Here is a 16,295-nt window from a genome sequence, read left to right on the forward strand (position 1 = left end):
TCATGTCATAAGGAGCCTCTTGAGGGGGCATTCTGAGCATTAACAGTTGAAACCTGCATCCTACTCAAGTGTTGAGTAAGCATATTAATCTACTGAGACATAACGTTGTTCTGAGCAAGAATAGCATCCAAGGTCTCCACTTCCAAAACGCCTTTCTTCTGAGGAGTTCCAGAGTTCACAAGATTCCTATTAGAGGAGTAAAGATATTGGTTGTTAGCAACCAACTCAATAAGCTCAGTAGTTTCTTCAGGCATTTTTTTTTTCATGTGCAATGAACCACCTGCAGAATTATCTAAACACATTTTGGACATTTCACATAAGCCCTCATAAAAGATTTCCTGCTGGGTCCATTTAGAAAACATGTTAGGGGGGCATTGCTTGGTGAGCAGCTTGTACCTCTCCCAGGCTTCATAGAAGGTCTCACCATCTTTATGCATGAAGGTCTGAACCTCCACCCTTAGCTTAGTCAATTTCTGTGGTGGGAAGAATTTAGACAAGAATCCAGTGACTACCTTATCCCAAGTGTCCAGGCTCTCCTTAGGTTGAGAATCTAACCATAGCTTTGCTCTATCCCTTACAGCAAATAGAAAGAGCATGTGCTTGTAAACCTCAGGATTCACTCCATTTGTTTTTACAGTGTCACAAATCTGCAAGAAGTTAGAGATAAATTGGTTTGGATCTTTTTGTGAGAGTCCATGATACTAACAATTTTACTGCACCAGAGTGACTAACTGAGGCTTCAGCTCAAAGTTGTTTGCAGCTATAGGAGGCACCACAATACTGTTCCCATAGAGATCTGAATTGGGGGAAGTGTATGAGCCAAGCACTCTTCTAGGTTGTTTATTCTCATTCGGATTTACCACATTGGCATTAACAGCATGATTATGATCCATAATGCACTCTGTAGCTTCCCTTTCAAAAGTCTTACTTAGATTTTCACTAGCCATGTAAAGTCTAGCTTGTTGCAAGCGTCACCTTAAAGTCCTTTCAGGTTCAGTATCAAAATTTCTAAGAGGTTTCTTGTCTCTGTTCCTATTCATAGACAAACAGAAAACAAGAAAAGTGGGAATTCCAGTGGAAAATGAGGAATGTTACTTTGTATTGGAACAATTGGAGGAAGTTTTAATTGTTGAAGAAAAGGAAGAAGTGGTTGAAGGCTTAGGAGATGCGGAACCTCCATGACAACCTAAAGTTAAAGGAGATCCCTCCAACAAGATTGAATTTGATGTTGAAGAGGAAAGTGCACAACCTCCAAGGCATATTCCATATGAAGAATTGGATGGGATGGAGCAAGAATTGAGTTCCCTTGGTGATGAAAATCATGCATCAAATCTTAGTGGCGAAGAATCCTTTAAACTTGAAGAACATTCTCTCGGTGAATTAGAAAGCAAAGTGGAGGTAGATTTATCTCACCCTCCCATTTATGATTTGAGTAAGGGAAAAAAGTTAGATAAAATTGATGAGAAATGGATTGAAATTGAAAAATCTTGTGAAGAGGTGGATGTCCTTAGAAAAAGAAGGACGGGAGTTGAATACACCTTGTCAAGATCCTTGGAAGCTTATTTCCCTAGGTTGTCATCTCCTACACTTAGTGGGTAAAAGTCATCTCTATTAGCTTTATTTGCCCACTTGAGTATGATTTGCTTGAAACGGATGGTCAACTTAGAGAACTTTGCGGGATGAAGCGTAAGAGAAGGATGTTTCATGGTTGGCATTGCAAAGCGAGGTTTATTTTGGTTGACACATCAAAAATGAGGGACAAAGATTTGGCTAGTGCATAATTAGGTGGGTCTAGAAGGAGGATTTGTCACTTTATTGAAAATTCATCTTGCTTGCTGATGAGCGGATAATTTATACGCTTTTTGGCATTATTTTTAAAATATTTTTAGTATGATTTAGTCAGTTTTTAGTATATTTTTATTAGTTTTTAATTAAAATTCACTTTTCTGGACTTTACTATGAGTTTGTGTGTTTTTCTGTGATTTCAGGTATTTTCTGGCTGAAATTGAGGGATCTGAGCAAAAATCTGATTCAGAGGCTAAAAGGACTGTAAATGCTGTTGGATTCTGACCTCCCTGCACTCGAAGTGAATTTTCTGGAGCTACAGAAGCCCAATTGGCGCGCTCTCAACGGCGTTGGAAAGTAGACATCCTGGGCTTTCCAGCAATGTATAATAGTTTATACTTTGCCTGAGATTTGATGGCCCAAACCGGCATTGCAAATCAGCTTCAGAATTTCCAGCGTTTAACGCTGGAACTGGCATAGAAATTGGAGTTAAACGCCCAAACTGGCATAAAAGCTGGCGTTTAACTCCAGGAAGAGTCTCTACATGAAAATGCTTCATTGCTCAGCCCAAGCACACACCAAGTGGGCCCGGAAGTGGATTTTTCTGTCATTTACTCATTTCTGTAAACCCTAGGTTACTAGTTCACTATTAATAGGATCTTTTGACATTGTATCTGTACCTCATGACACTTTACACGTTTCTCATTGTATCTTCTACAGCATGAGTCTCTAAACCCCATGGTTGGGGTGAGGAGCTCTGCTGTGTCTTGATGGATTAATGCAATTACTACTGTTTCTTATTCAATCATGCTTGCTTCCGTTCTAAGATATCACTTGTTCTTAACCTGGATGAATGTGATGATCTGTGACACTCATCATATTCTCAACTATGAATGCGTGCCTGACAACCACCTCCGTTCTACCTTAGATTGAGTAGATATCTCTTGGATTCCTTAATCAGAATCTTCGTGGTATAAGCTAGAATTGATGGCGGCATTCAAGAGAATCCGGAAGGTCTAAACCTTGTCTGTGGTATTCTGAGTAGGATTCAATGATTGAATGACTGTGACGAGCTTCAAACTCGCGATTGTGGGGCGTTAGTGACAGACGCAAAAGAATCACTGGATTCTATTCCGACATGATCGAGAACCGACAGCTAGATAGCCGTGCCGTGACAGGGTGCGTTGAACATTTCCACTGAGAGGATGGGAGGTAGCCATTGACAACGGTGAAACCCTACATACAGCTTGCCATGGAAGGAGCCTTGCGTGTTTGAAGAAGATGACAGTAGGAAAGCAGAGGTTCAGAAGACAGAGCATCTCCAAAACCTCAACCTATTCTCCATCACTGCAATTCAAGTACCTATTTTATGTTCTTTTGCTTTTTACAATCAATCCTGATAATCTTTGATATCCTGACTAAGAGTTACAAAGTAACCATAGCTTGCTTCAAGTCGACAATCTTCGTGGGATCGACCCTTACTCACGTAAGGTATTACTTGGACGACCCAGTGCACTTGCTGGTTAGTTGTGCGGGATTGCAAAGTGTGATTGCAATTTCGTGCACCAAGTTTTTGGCGCCGTTGCTGGGGATTGTTCGAGTTTGGACAACTGACAGTTTATCTTGTTGCTTAGATTAGGACTGTTTTATTTTTGTTGGTTTAGAGTCTTTTATTTGAGTTTAGTTTTATATTTTAAGTTTAGTGTCTTCTTTGTGTTTTCCTTTAAGTTTTCGAAAATTTGTGTTTGATTTTCTAAAAATTTTAAGTTTGGTGTCTTTTGTGCTTTTATTCACTTAAAAATTTTTCAAAAAATTTGTTCTTGGTGTTCATCTTGATCTTCAAAGTGTTCTTGGTGTTCATCTTGACATTTAAAGTTTTCTTGTTTGCTCTCTTTGTTTTGATCTAAAATTTCTAAGTTTAGTGTCGTTCTGTTGTTTTTCTCTTTCCTCATTAAAATTTAAAAATAAAAAATATCCTTTCCTTGCTTTACTCATAATTTTCGAAACTTTGCATTAAATTAGTCAAAGATTTTCAAAATCATATCTTTTCAATCATTTTTATTTGCAATCATATCTTCTCAATCATATCTTTTTCAAAATAATTCTCAATCATATCTTTTTAATTGCTAATTCCAAAATCTTTTTAATTAACTAATTGATTCAGTTTTCAATTTGCTTTGATCTTATTTTCTATTAATTTTCGAAATTTTATTTTATTCTCTATTTATTTTATTTTATATTTTTTCGGTCACTTTAAAAAAAATAAAAAATAAAAAAATAAAAAAACAAATAATCTACTTGCAATCCATATCATTTCCCTTTCTCCATCATGGACCTAAGTGGAATTGAGCAGTCCAGAAGGACTCTGGGGTCATATGCTAACCCCATTACAGCTGCATATGGGAGTAGCATCTGTATACCTCCCATTAAAGTAAGCAGCTTTGAGCTAAATCCTCAACTCATTATCATAGTGCAGCAAAATTGCCAGTATTCCGGTCTTCCACAGGAAGAACCTACTGAGTTTCTGGCACAGTTCTTACAAATTGCTGACACAGTACGTGATAAAGAGGTGGATCAGGATGTCTACAGATTATTACTGTTTCCATTTGCTGTAAGAGATCAAGCTAAGAAGTGGTTGAATAATCAACCTACAGCAAGCATAAAGACATGGAAACAATTATCAGACAAATTCTTGAATCACTTTTACCCTCCAAAAAGGATGACACAGCTAAGGCTGGACATCCAAGGCTTTAAACAAGAGGATAATGAATCCCTTTACAATGCCTGGGAGAGGTATAGAGGTATGCTGAGAAAATGCCCCTCTGAAATGTTTTCAGAGTGGGTGCAGTTGGACATCTTTTACTATGGGCTTACAGAAAAAGCTCAGATGTCTCTAGACCACTCAACTGGTGGATCTATACATATGAGGAAGACTATTGAAGAGGCTCAAGAGCTTATAGATACTGTTGCTAGAAATCAACATTTGTACTCTAGCCATGAGTCCTCTACAAAAGAAGAAGTTGTGGCATTAGCCACTGATCCTAATCCTCAAGAACAGATGGTTGAGCTTACTCAACAATTACATCTAATGACAAAACAGTTAGCAGAATTTAAAGAGATGCTCCAAGAGACTAAAACTGCTAACAAGAACATAGAATTACAGTTGAATCAGGCAAAACAGCAGCTATCTAAACAGATAACAGAAGAATGCCAAGCGGTTCAACTGAGGAGTGGGAAGACATTGAATAACACTGCTCAAAGTAGCAAAAAGCCAATAAAGGAACAATTGACAGAGGATAGCCAAACCACTATCCAAAATCCCTCTGAGGATAGTAAGAGCCCAGAGAGGAATACTCTTGGCGTTCAAACGCCAGAAAAGGGGGGAAAGCTAGCGTTAAACGCCCATTCCCTGCCCAGTTCTGGCGTTCAAACGCCAGAAAAGGGGGAAAAGTTGGCGTTAAACGCCCATTTTCCACCCAATCCTGGTGTTCAAACGCCAATAGGGAATCAGACACCTGAGAGTGCTGATAGTAACCCCTCTAAAAAGGCTTCTCCAACCACTTCTGTAAGGAATAAACCTACAGCAACTAAGGTTGAAGAATATAAAGCCAAGATGCCTTATCCTCAGAAACTCCGCCAAGCGTAGCAGGATAAGCAATTTGCCCGCTTTGCAGACTACCTAAGGACTCTTGAAATAAAGATTCCATTTGCAGAGGCACTTGAGTAAATACCTTCTTATGCTAAGTTCATGAAAGAGATCTTAAGTCATAAGAAGGATTGGAGAGAAACTGAAAAAGTATTTCTCACTGAAGAATGCAGTGCAGTCATTCTGAAAAACTTACCAGAAAAGCTTCAAGATCCAGGAAGCTTTATGATACCATGCACATTAGAAGGTGCTTGCACCAAGACAGCCCTGTGTGACCTTGGAGCAAGCATCAATCTAATACCTGCATCCACTATCAGAAAGCTTGGGTTGACTGAAGAAGTCAAACCAACCCGGATATGCCTCCAACTTGCTGATGGCTCCATTAAATACCCATCAGGCATAATTGAGGACATGATTGTCAAGGTTGGGCCATTTGCCTTTCCAACTGACTTTGTAGTGCTGGAAATGGAGGAGCACAAGAGTGCAACTCTCATTCTAAGAAGACCTTTCCTAGCAACTGGACGAACTCTCATTGATGTACAAAAAGGGGAAATAACCCTGAGAGTCAATGAGGATGAGTTCAAGTTGAATGTTGTCAAAGCTATGCAGTGTCCAGACACATCAAATGACTGCATGAGCACTGATATTATTGACTCTTTGGTGTAGGAGGGCAATATGACTGAAAGTCTTGAATCAGAGCTAGATGACATCTTTAAAGATGTTCAGCCTGATCTGGAGGAACTAAAGGAAATAAAAGAAATTCTGAAAATTCCTCAAGAGGAAGATAAGCCTCCTAAACTAGAGCTCAAGCCACTACCACCATCCCTGAAATATGCATTTCTGGGAGAAGGTGACACTTTTCCAGTGATCATAAGCTCTGCTCTAAATCCACAGGAAGAGGAAGCACTAATTCAAGTGCTAAGGACACACAAGACAGCTCTTGGGTGGTCCATAAGTGATCTTAAGGGCATTAGCCCAGCAAGATGCATGCACAAGATCCTATTGGAGGATGATGCTAAGCCAGTGGTTCAACCACAAAGGCGGCTAAATCCAGCCATGAAGGAGGTGGTGCAGAAAGAGGTCACTAAGTTACTAGAGGCTGGGATTATTTATCCTATTTCTGATAGCCCCTGGGTGAGCCCTGTCCACGTTGTCCCTAAGAAGGGAGGCATGACAGTGGTTCATAATGAAAAGAATGAACTAGTTCCTACAAGAACAGTTACAGGGTGGCACATGTGTATTGACTACAGAAGGCTCAATACAGTCACCAGAAAGGATCATTTTCCTTTACCATTCATAGACCAGATGCTAGAGAGACTAGCAGGTCATGAATACTACTGCTTTTTGGACGGCTACTCAGGTTACAACCAAATTGCAATAGATCCTCAGGACCAAGAAAAAACAGCATTTACATGTCCTTCTGGAGTATTTGCCTACAGAAGGATGCCTTTTGGTCTGTGCAATGCACCTGCAACCTTTCAGAGGTGCATGCTCTCTATCTTCTCAGATATGGTAGAGAAATTTCTGGAAGTCTTCATGGATGACTTTTCAGTATTTGGAGACTCATTCAGCTCCTGCCTTAACCATCTAGCACTTGTTCTGAAAAGATGCCAAGAGACCAACCTAGTTTTAAACTGGGAAAAATGTCACTTTATGGTAACTGAAGGAATTGTCCTTGGGCATAAAATTTCAAACAAAGGAATAGAGGTGGATCAAGCTAAAGTTGAAGTAATTGAAAAATTACCACCACCTACCAATGTTAAGGCAATGAGAAGCTTTTTGGGGCATGCAGGATTCTACAGAAGGTTTATAAAGGATTTTTCAAAAATTGCCAAACCTCTGAGTAATCTGCTAGCTGCTGACACTCCATTTATTTTTGATAATGAGTGTCTGCAGGCGTTTGAAACTCTGAAAGCTAAGCTGGTCACAGCACCAGTCATCTCTGCACCAGACTGGACATTACCATTTGAACTAATGTGTGATGCCAGTGACCATGCCATTGGTGCAGCAATGGGACAAAGGCATGGTAAGCTTCTGCACGTCATTTATTATGGCAGCCGTATTCTAAATGATGCACAGAAGAACTACGCAACCACAGAAAAGGAGTTACTTGCAGTGGTTTATGCCATTGACAAGTTCAGATCTTATTTAGTAGGATCAAAAGTGATTGTGTACACTGACCATGCTGCTCTTAGATATCTACTCACAAAGCAGGATTCAAAACCCAGGCTCATAAGATGGGTGTTGCTTCTGCAAGAGTTTGATATAGAAATAAGAGATAGAAAAGGGACAGAGAATCAAGTGGCTGATCACCTGTCCCGAATAGAACCAGTAGCAGGAGCATCCCTCCCTCCTACTGAGATCTCTGAAACCTTTCCGGATGAGCAATTATTTGCTATTCAGGAAGCTCCGTGGCTTGCAGACAGTGCAAACTATAAGACTCAATGTTCTCCTTCTGTAACCATGGAGAGGAAGCATGAAGAGCTTCTCTCAAAACAGAGTCAAACAGAGCCCCACAGTCAAACTCTAAGTTTGGTGTTGGGAGGCCACCACCAACTTCTAAGTTTGGTGTTGAACCCCCACAATCAAACTCTAAGTTTGGTGTTGGGAGGTTCCAACATTGCTCTGAACATCTGTGAGGCTCCATGAGAGCCCACTGTCAAGCTACTGACATTAAAAAAGCGCTTGTTGGGAGGCAACCCAATGTTATATTTATTATTTTCCTTTGTTATTTTATGTTTTCTATAGGTTGATGATCATGGGAAGTCACAAATTCAATTGAAAAAGCAGAAACAGAATTAAAAACAGAAAGAAAAACAGCACACCCTAGAGGAAAACCTTGCTGGCGTTTAAACGCCAGTAAGGGCAGCAAATGGGCGTTTAACGCCCAGTCTGGCACCATTCTGGGCGTTTAACGCCAGAAAGGGGCACTAGACTGGCGTTAAACGCCAGGAATGGGCACCAAGCTGGCGTTAAACGCCAGAAATGGGCACCAGCCCGGGGTTTAACGCCAGGATTGACAGAAAGAGCATTTTTGCTCGCCACTTGGTGCAGGGATGAATTATCCTTGACACCTCAGGATCTGTGGACCCCACAGGATCCCCACCTACCCCACCACTCTCTCTCTTCTTTCTTCTTTTGCTCGAGGACGAGAAAACCTTCTAAGTTTGGTGTGGTAAAAGCGTTGCTTTTTGTTTCTCCCTAACCAGTTATGGCACCTAAGGCGGGAGAAACCTCTAGAAAGAGGAAAAGGAAGGCAAAAGCTTCCACCTCCGAGTCATGGGAGATGGAGAGATTCATCTCAAGGGATGCACTTTTCTCCACAAAACTATTGGGAGCAAATCAACACCTCCCTAGGAGAATTGAGTTCCAACATGGGACAACTAAGGGTGGAGCACCAAGAACATTTCATCCTTCTCCATGAAATTAAAGAAGATCATAGAATCATGAGAGAGGAGCAACAAAGGCAAGGAAGAGACATTGAGGAGCTCAAGCACTCCATAAGATCTTCAAGAGGAAGAACAAGCCGCCATCACTAAGGTGGACCCGTTCTTTAATTTCCTTGTTCTTGATTTTCTTGTTTTTCGAATTTCATGCTTATGTTTATCCATGTTTGTGTCTTGTGATCATTAGTGTCTTAGTGTCTATGCCTTAAAGCTATGAATGTCCTATGAATCCATCACCTCTCTTAAATGAAAAATGCTTTAATCACAAAAGAACAAGAAGTACAGGATTTCGAATTTATCTCTGAAACTAGTTGAATTAGTTTGATGTGGTGACAAGACTTTTTGTTTTCTGAATGAATGCTTGAACAGTGGATATGTCTTTTGAATTTGTTGTTTTAAGAATGTTAAAATTGTTGGCTCTTGAAAGAATGATGGAAAAGGAGAACTGTTATTGAGGATCTGAAAAATCATCAATTGATTCTTGAAGCAAGAAAAAGCAGTAATTCAAAAAAAAAAAAAGAAAAAGAAAAAAAACGAAAAAATAGAAGAGAAAAAAAGAAAAAAAAAAGCAAGCAGAAAAAGCCAATAGCCCTTTAAACCAAAAGGCAAGGGTAGAAATAAAGTTATGATCCAAGGCAAAAGAGTGTGCTTAAGATCCCTGGACACCTCTAATTGGGGACTCTAGCAAAGCTGAGTCACAATCTGAAAAGGTTCACCCAATCATGTGTCTGTGGCATGTACGTATCCGGTGGTAATACTGGAAGACAGAGTGCTTTGGGCCACGGCCAAAACTCATAAAGTAGCTGTGTTCAAGAATCATCATACCTAACTAGGAGAATCAATAACACTATCTGAATTCTGAGTTCCTATAGATGCCAATCATTCTGAACCTCAAAGGATAAAGCGAGGTGCCAAAACTGTTCGGAAGCAAAAAGCTACTAGTCCCGCTCATCTAATTGGAACTATGTTTCTTTGATATTTTGGAGTCTATAGTATATTCTCTTCTTTTTATTCTATTTTGATTTTCAGTTGCTTGGGGACAAGCAACAATTTAAGTTTGGTGTTGTGATGAGCGGATAATTTATACGCTTTTTGGCATTATTTTTAATATGTTTTTAGTATGATTTAGTCAGTTTTTAGTATATTTTTATTAGTTTTTAATTAAAATTCACTTTTCTGGACTTTAATATGAGTTTGTGTGTTTTTCTATGATTTCAGGTATTTTCTGGCTGAAATTGAGGGATCTGAGCAAAAATCTGATTCAGAGGCTAAAAGGACTGTAAATGCTGTTGGATTCTGACCTCCCTGCACTCGAAGTGGATTTTCTGGAGCTACAGAAACCCAATTGGCGCGCTCTCAACGGCGTTGGAAAGTAGACATCCTGGGCTTTCCAGCAATATATAATAGTCCATACTTTGCTTGAGATTTGATGGCCCAAACCGGCATTGCAAATCAGCTTCAGAATTTCCAGCGTTTAACGCTGGAACTGGCATAGAAATTGGAGTTAAACGCCCAAACTGGCATAAAAGCTGGCGTTTAACTCCAGGAAGAGTCTCTACATGAAAATGCTTCATTGCTCAGCCCAAGCACACACCAAGTGGGCCCGGAAGTGGATTTTTCTGTCATTTACTCATTTCTGTAAACCCTAGGTTACTAGTTCACTATTAATAGGATCTTTTGACATTGTATCTGTACCTCATGACACTTTACACGTTTCTCATTGTATCTTCTACAGCATGAGTCTCTAAACCCCATGGTTGGGGGTGAGGAGCTCTGCTGTGTCTTGATGGATTAATGCAATTACTACTGTTTCTTATTCAATCATGCTTGCTTCCGTTCTAAGATATCACTTGTTCTTAACCCGGATGAATGTGATGATCTGTGACACTCATCATATTCTCAACTATGAACGCGTGCCTGAAAACCACCTCCGTTCTACCTTAGATTGAGTAGATATCTCTTGGATTCCTTAATCAGAATCTTCGTAGTATAAGCTAGAATTGATGGCGGCATTTAAGAGAATCCGGAAGGTCTAAACCTTGTCTGTGGTATTCTGAGTAGGATTCAATGATTGAATAACTGTGACGAGCTTCAAACTCACGATTGTGGGGCGTTAGTGACAGACGCAAAAGAATCACTGGATTCTATTCCGACATGATCGAGAACCGACAGCTGGATAGCCGTGCCGTGACAGGGTGCGTTGAACATTTCCACTGAGAGGATGGGAGGTAGCCATTGACAACGGTGAAACCCTACATACAGCTTGCCATGGAAGGAGCCTTGCGTGTTTGAAGAAGAAGACAGTAGGAAAGCAGAGGTTCAGAAGACAGAGCATCTCCAAAACCTCAACCTATTCTCCATCACTGCAATTCAAGTACCTATTTTATGTTCTTTTGCTTTTTACAATCAATCCTGATAATCTTTGATATCCTGACTAAGAGTTACAAGGTAACCATAGCTTACTTCAAGCCGACAATCTCCGTGGGATCGACCCTTACTCACGTAAGGTATTACTTGGACGACCCAGTGCACTTGCTGGTTAGTTGTGCGGGATTGCAAAGTGTGATTGTAATTTCGTGCACCAAGTTTTTGGCGCCGTTGCCGGGGATTGTTCGAGTTTGGACAACTGACAGTTTATCTTGTTGCTTAGATTAGGACTGTTTTATTTTTGTTGGTTTAGAGTCTTTTATTTGAGTTTAGTTTTATATTTTAAGTTTAGTGTCTTCTTTGTGTTTTCCTTTAAGTTTTCGAAAATTTGTGTTTGATTTTCTAAAAATTTTAAGTTTGGTGTCTTTTGTGCTTTTATTCACTTAAAAATTTTTCAAAAAATTTGTTCTTGGTGTTCATCTTGATCTTCAAAGTGTTCTTGGTGTTCATCTTGACATTTAAAGTTTTCTTGTTTGCTCTCTTTGTTTTGATCTAAAATTTCTAAGTTTAGTGTCGTTCTGTTGTTTTTCTCTTTCCTCATTAAAATTTAAAAATAAAAAATATCCTTTCCTTGTTTTACTCATAATTTTCGAAACTTTGCATTAAATTAGTCAAAGATTTTCAAAATGATATCTTTTCAATCATTTTTATTTGCAATCATATCTTCTCAATCATATCTTTTTCAAAATAATTCTCAATCTTATCTTTTTAATTGCTAATTCCAAAATCTTTTTAATTAACTAATTGATTCAGTTTTCAATTTGCTTTGATCTTATTTTCTATTAATTTTCGAAATTTTATTTTATTCTCTATTTATTTTATTTTATATCTTTTCGGTCACTTTAAAAAAAATAAAAAAATAAAAAAATAAAAAAACAAATAATCTACTTGCAATCCATATCATTTCCCTTTCTCCATCATGGACCTAAGTGGAATTGAGCAGTCCAGAAGGACTCTGGGGTCATATGCTAACCCCATTACAACTGCATATGGGAGTAGCATCTGTATACCTCCCATTAAAGTAAGCAGCTTTGAGCTAAATCCTCAACTCATTATCATAGTGCAGCAAAATTGCCAGTATTCCGGTCTTCCACAGGAAGAACCTACTGAGTTTCTGGCACAGTTCTTACAAATTGCTGACACAGTACGTGATAAAGAGGTGGATCAGGATGTCTACAGATTATTACTGTTTCCATTTGCTGTAAGAGATCAAGCTAAGAAGTGGTTGAATAATCAACCTACAGCAAGCATAAAGACATGGAAACAATTATCAGACAAATTCCTGAATCACTTTTACCCTCCAAAAAGGATGACTGATGAGCGGATAATTTGTACACTTTTTGGCATTGTTTTTAGTATGTTTTTAGTATCTTTTAGTTAGTTTTTAGTATATTTTTATTAGTTTTTAATTAAAATTCACTTTTCTGGACTTTACTATGAGTTTGTGTGTTTTTCTGTGATTTCAGGTATTTTCTGACTGAAATTGAAGGTTCTGAGCAAAAATCTGATCCAGAGACTGAAAAGGACTGCAGATGCTGTTGGATTCTGACCTCCCTGCACTCGAAGCGAATTTTCTGGAGCTACAGAAGCCCAATTGGCGCGCTCTCAACGGCGTTGGAAAGTAGACATCCAGGGCTTTCCAGCAATATATAATAGTCCATACTTTGCCCAAGATTTGATGGCCCAAACCTGCGTAGCAAACCGGCCTCAGAAATTCCAGCGTTAAACGCCGGAACTGGCATAAAACTTGGAGTTAAACGCCCAAACTGGCATGAGAACTGGCGTTTAACTCCAGAAAACGTATCTACACATAAAAGCTCCAATGCTCAGCCCAAGCACACACCAAGTGGGCCCGGAAGTGGATTTTTCTGTCATTTACTCATTTCTGTAAACCTTAGGATACTAGTTTACTACTTATAGGACCTTTTGACTTTGTAATCAGTACGGAAAATGCGACCTTATGACATTGTACACCTTTTCTTCCACAGCATGAGTCTCTAAACCCCATGGTTGGGGGTGAGGAGCTCTGCTGTGTCTTGATGGATTAATGCAATTACTACTGTTTCTCATTCAATCATGCTTGCTTCCATTCTAAGATAATACTTGTTCTTAATCCGGATGAATGTGATGATCAGTGACAATCATCATCATTCTCAACTATGAACATGTGCCTGACAACCACCTCTGTTCTACCTTAGATTAAGTAGTTATCTCTTGGATTCTTTTATCGGAATCTTCGTGGTATCAGCTAGACTGATGGCGGCATTCAAGAGAATCCGGAAGGTCTAAACCTTGTCTGTGGTATTCTGAGTAGGATTCAATGACTGAATGACTGTGACGTGCTTCAATCTCCTGAAGGCGGGGCGTTAGTGACAGACGCCAAAAGAATCACTGGATTCTACTCTGGTCTGATTGAGAACCGACATATGGAATGCCGTGCCGTGACAGGGCATTAGGAATCGTTCCAATGAGAGGATGGGAGGTAGCCACTGACAACGGTGAAACCCTACACACAGCTTGCCATGGAAGGAGACTTGCGTGTTTGAAGAAGAAGACAGTAGGAAAGCAGAGATTCAGAAGAGGGAGCATCTCCAAAACCCCAACCTATTCTCCATTACTGCAAAACAAGTAACCATTTCATGTTCTTTTACTTTTTACAATCAATCCTGATAATTTCTGATATCCTAACTAAGATTTACAAGATAACCATAGCTTGATTCAAGCCGACAATCTCCGTGGGATCAACCCTTGCTCACGCAAGGTATTACTTGGACGACCCAGTGCACTTGCTGGTTAGTTGTGCGGGATTGCAAAAGTGTTATTGCAATTTCGTGCACCAAGTTTTTGGCGCCGTTGCCGGGGATTGTTCGAGTTTGGACAACTGACGGCTTGTCTTGTTGCTTAGATTAGGACTGTTTTATTTTTGTTGGTTTAGAGTCTTTTAGTTGAGTCTAGTTTCATATTTTAAGTTTGGTGTCATTTGCATGCTTTTGTTTTTCTTTTTGATTTTCGATTTTTGCATGTTCTTAGTCCCTTTTTGATTCATAAAAGTTCTAAGTTTGGTGTCATTTTGTGTTTTTCCCTTTCCTCTTTTTTTTTTAAAAAAAATCAAATCTTTTTCATAAAAACTTTTCAATCATATCTTCTTAATTGCTGTTTTCAAAATCTTTTTAATTAACTAATTGATTCAGTTCTCAATTTGCTTTGATCTTATTTTCTTTCTAATTTTCGAAATCTTATTTTATTTTCCTTTTGATTTTCGAATTTTTATTTTAAATTTCCTTTTTGTTTTTATTTTTATTTTTCGGTTATTTCAAAAAAAAAAAAAACAAACAAAATTTATCTCTTTGCAATTATTATCATTTCCCTTTTGTCCATTATGGACTTAAGTGGAATTAACCAGTCCAGAAGGACTCTGGGGTCCTATGCCAACCCCAGTACAGCTGCATATGGGAGTAGCATCTGTGTACCTCCCATCAAAGCAAGCAGCTTTGAGCTAAACCCTCAACTCATTATCATAGTGCAGCAAAATTGCCAGTATTCCGGTCTTCCACAGGAAGAACCTACTGAGTTTCTGGCACAGTTCTTACAAATTGCTGACACAATACATGATAAAGAGGTAGATCAGGATGTCTACAGACTGTTACTGTTTCCATTTGCTGTAAAAAATCAAGCAAAAAGGTGGTTGAATAACCAACCTACAGCAAGCATAAAGACATGGAAACAGTTATCAGAAAAATTCCTGAATCATTTTTACCCTCCAAAAAGGATGACACAGCTAAGGCTGGACATCCAAGGCTTTAAACAAGAGGATAATGAATCCCTTTATGATGCCTGGGAGAGGTATAGAGGTATGCTCAGAAAATGCCCCTCTGAAATGTTTTCAGAGTGGGTACAGTTAGACATCTTCTACTATGGGCTTACAGAAAAAGCTCAGATGTCTTTAGACCACTCAGCTGGTGGATCTATACACATGAGAAAGACAATTGAAGAAGCTCAAGAGCTTATAGACATTGTTGCTAGAAACCAATACTTATATTCTAGCAAGGAATTCGTTCCACAAGAAGAGGTCATGGCAGTAGTCAATGATCCTGATCCTCAAGAACAGATGAATGAGCTTAATCAACAATTGCTCCTGATGACAGAACAGTTAGCAGAATTTAAAGAAATGCTCCATGATACTAAGATTGCTAACAAGAACATAGAACTGCAGTTGAATCAAGCAAAACAGCAAATATCTAAACAAATAACAGAAGAATGTCAAGCAGTTCAACTGAGGAGTGGGAAAACACTGAATGCCACTGCTCAAAAGAGCAAGAAGTCAATTAAGGAACAGTTGACAGAGGATGACCAAGCCACTGTTCAAAATCCCTCTGAGGACAGTAAGAGCCCAGAGAGGAATATTATTGGCGTTCAAACGCCAGAAAGGGAAGGAAAGTTGGCGTTAAACGCCCATTCCTTGCCCAATACTGGCGTTCAAACGCCAGAACAGGGAGGAAAGCTGGCGTTAAACGCCCATTCCCTGCCCAGTTCTGGCGTTCAAACGCCAGAAAAGGGGGAGAAGTTGGCGTTTAACGCCCAAACTTCATCCACTCCTGGCGTTCAAACGCCCAAGGAGAATCAGGCACCTGAGAGTTCTGATGATTATCCCCCTAACAAGGCCTCTTCAACCATTTCTGTAAGGAATAAACCTGCAGCATCTAAGGTTGAAGAATATCAAGCCAAGATGCCTTATCCTCAGAAACTCCGCAAAGCGGAACAGGATAAGCAATTTGCCCGCTTTGCAGACTATCTAAGGACTCTTGAAATAAAGATTCCGTTTGCAGAGGCACTTGAGCAAATACCCTCTTATGCTAAGTTCATGAAAGAGATCTTAAGCCATAAGAAGAATTGGAGAGAAACTGAAAAAGTGTTTCTCACTGAAGAATGCAGTGCAGTCATTTTGAAAAGCTTACCAGAAAAGCTTCAAGATCCTGGAAGTTTTATGATAC

The 16,295-nt window shown here is 39.4% G+C and overlaps 1 non-coding gene across 1 annotated transcript; it reads left to right on the forward strand.

Moving 5' to 3' along the window:
• The first annotated feature begins 356 nt into the window (after positions 1-356).
• On the forward strand, positions 357-464 carry LOC130972425 (small nucleolar RNA R71). The gene has a single exon (XR_009083594.1). It is a non-coding gene; the product is annotated as a small nucleolar RNA R71 (small nucleolar RNA).
• Positions 465-16,295: the final 15,831 nt, after the last annotated feature.

This window comes from Arachis stenosperma, chromosome 3, assembly GCF_014773155.1.
Source record: "Arachis stenosperma cultivar V10309 chromosome 3, arast.V10309.gnm1.PFL2, whole genome shotgun sequence".
Taxonomy (NCBI): Eukaryota; Viridiplantae; Streptophyta; class Magnoliopsida; order Fabales; family Fabaceae; genus Arachis; species Arachis stenosperma.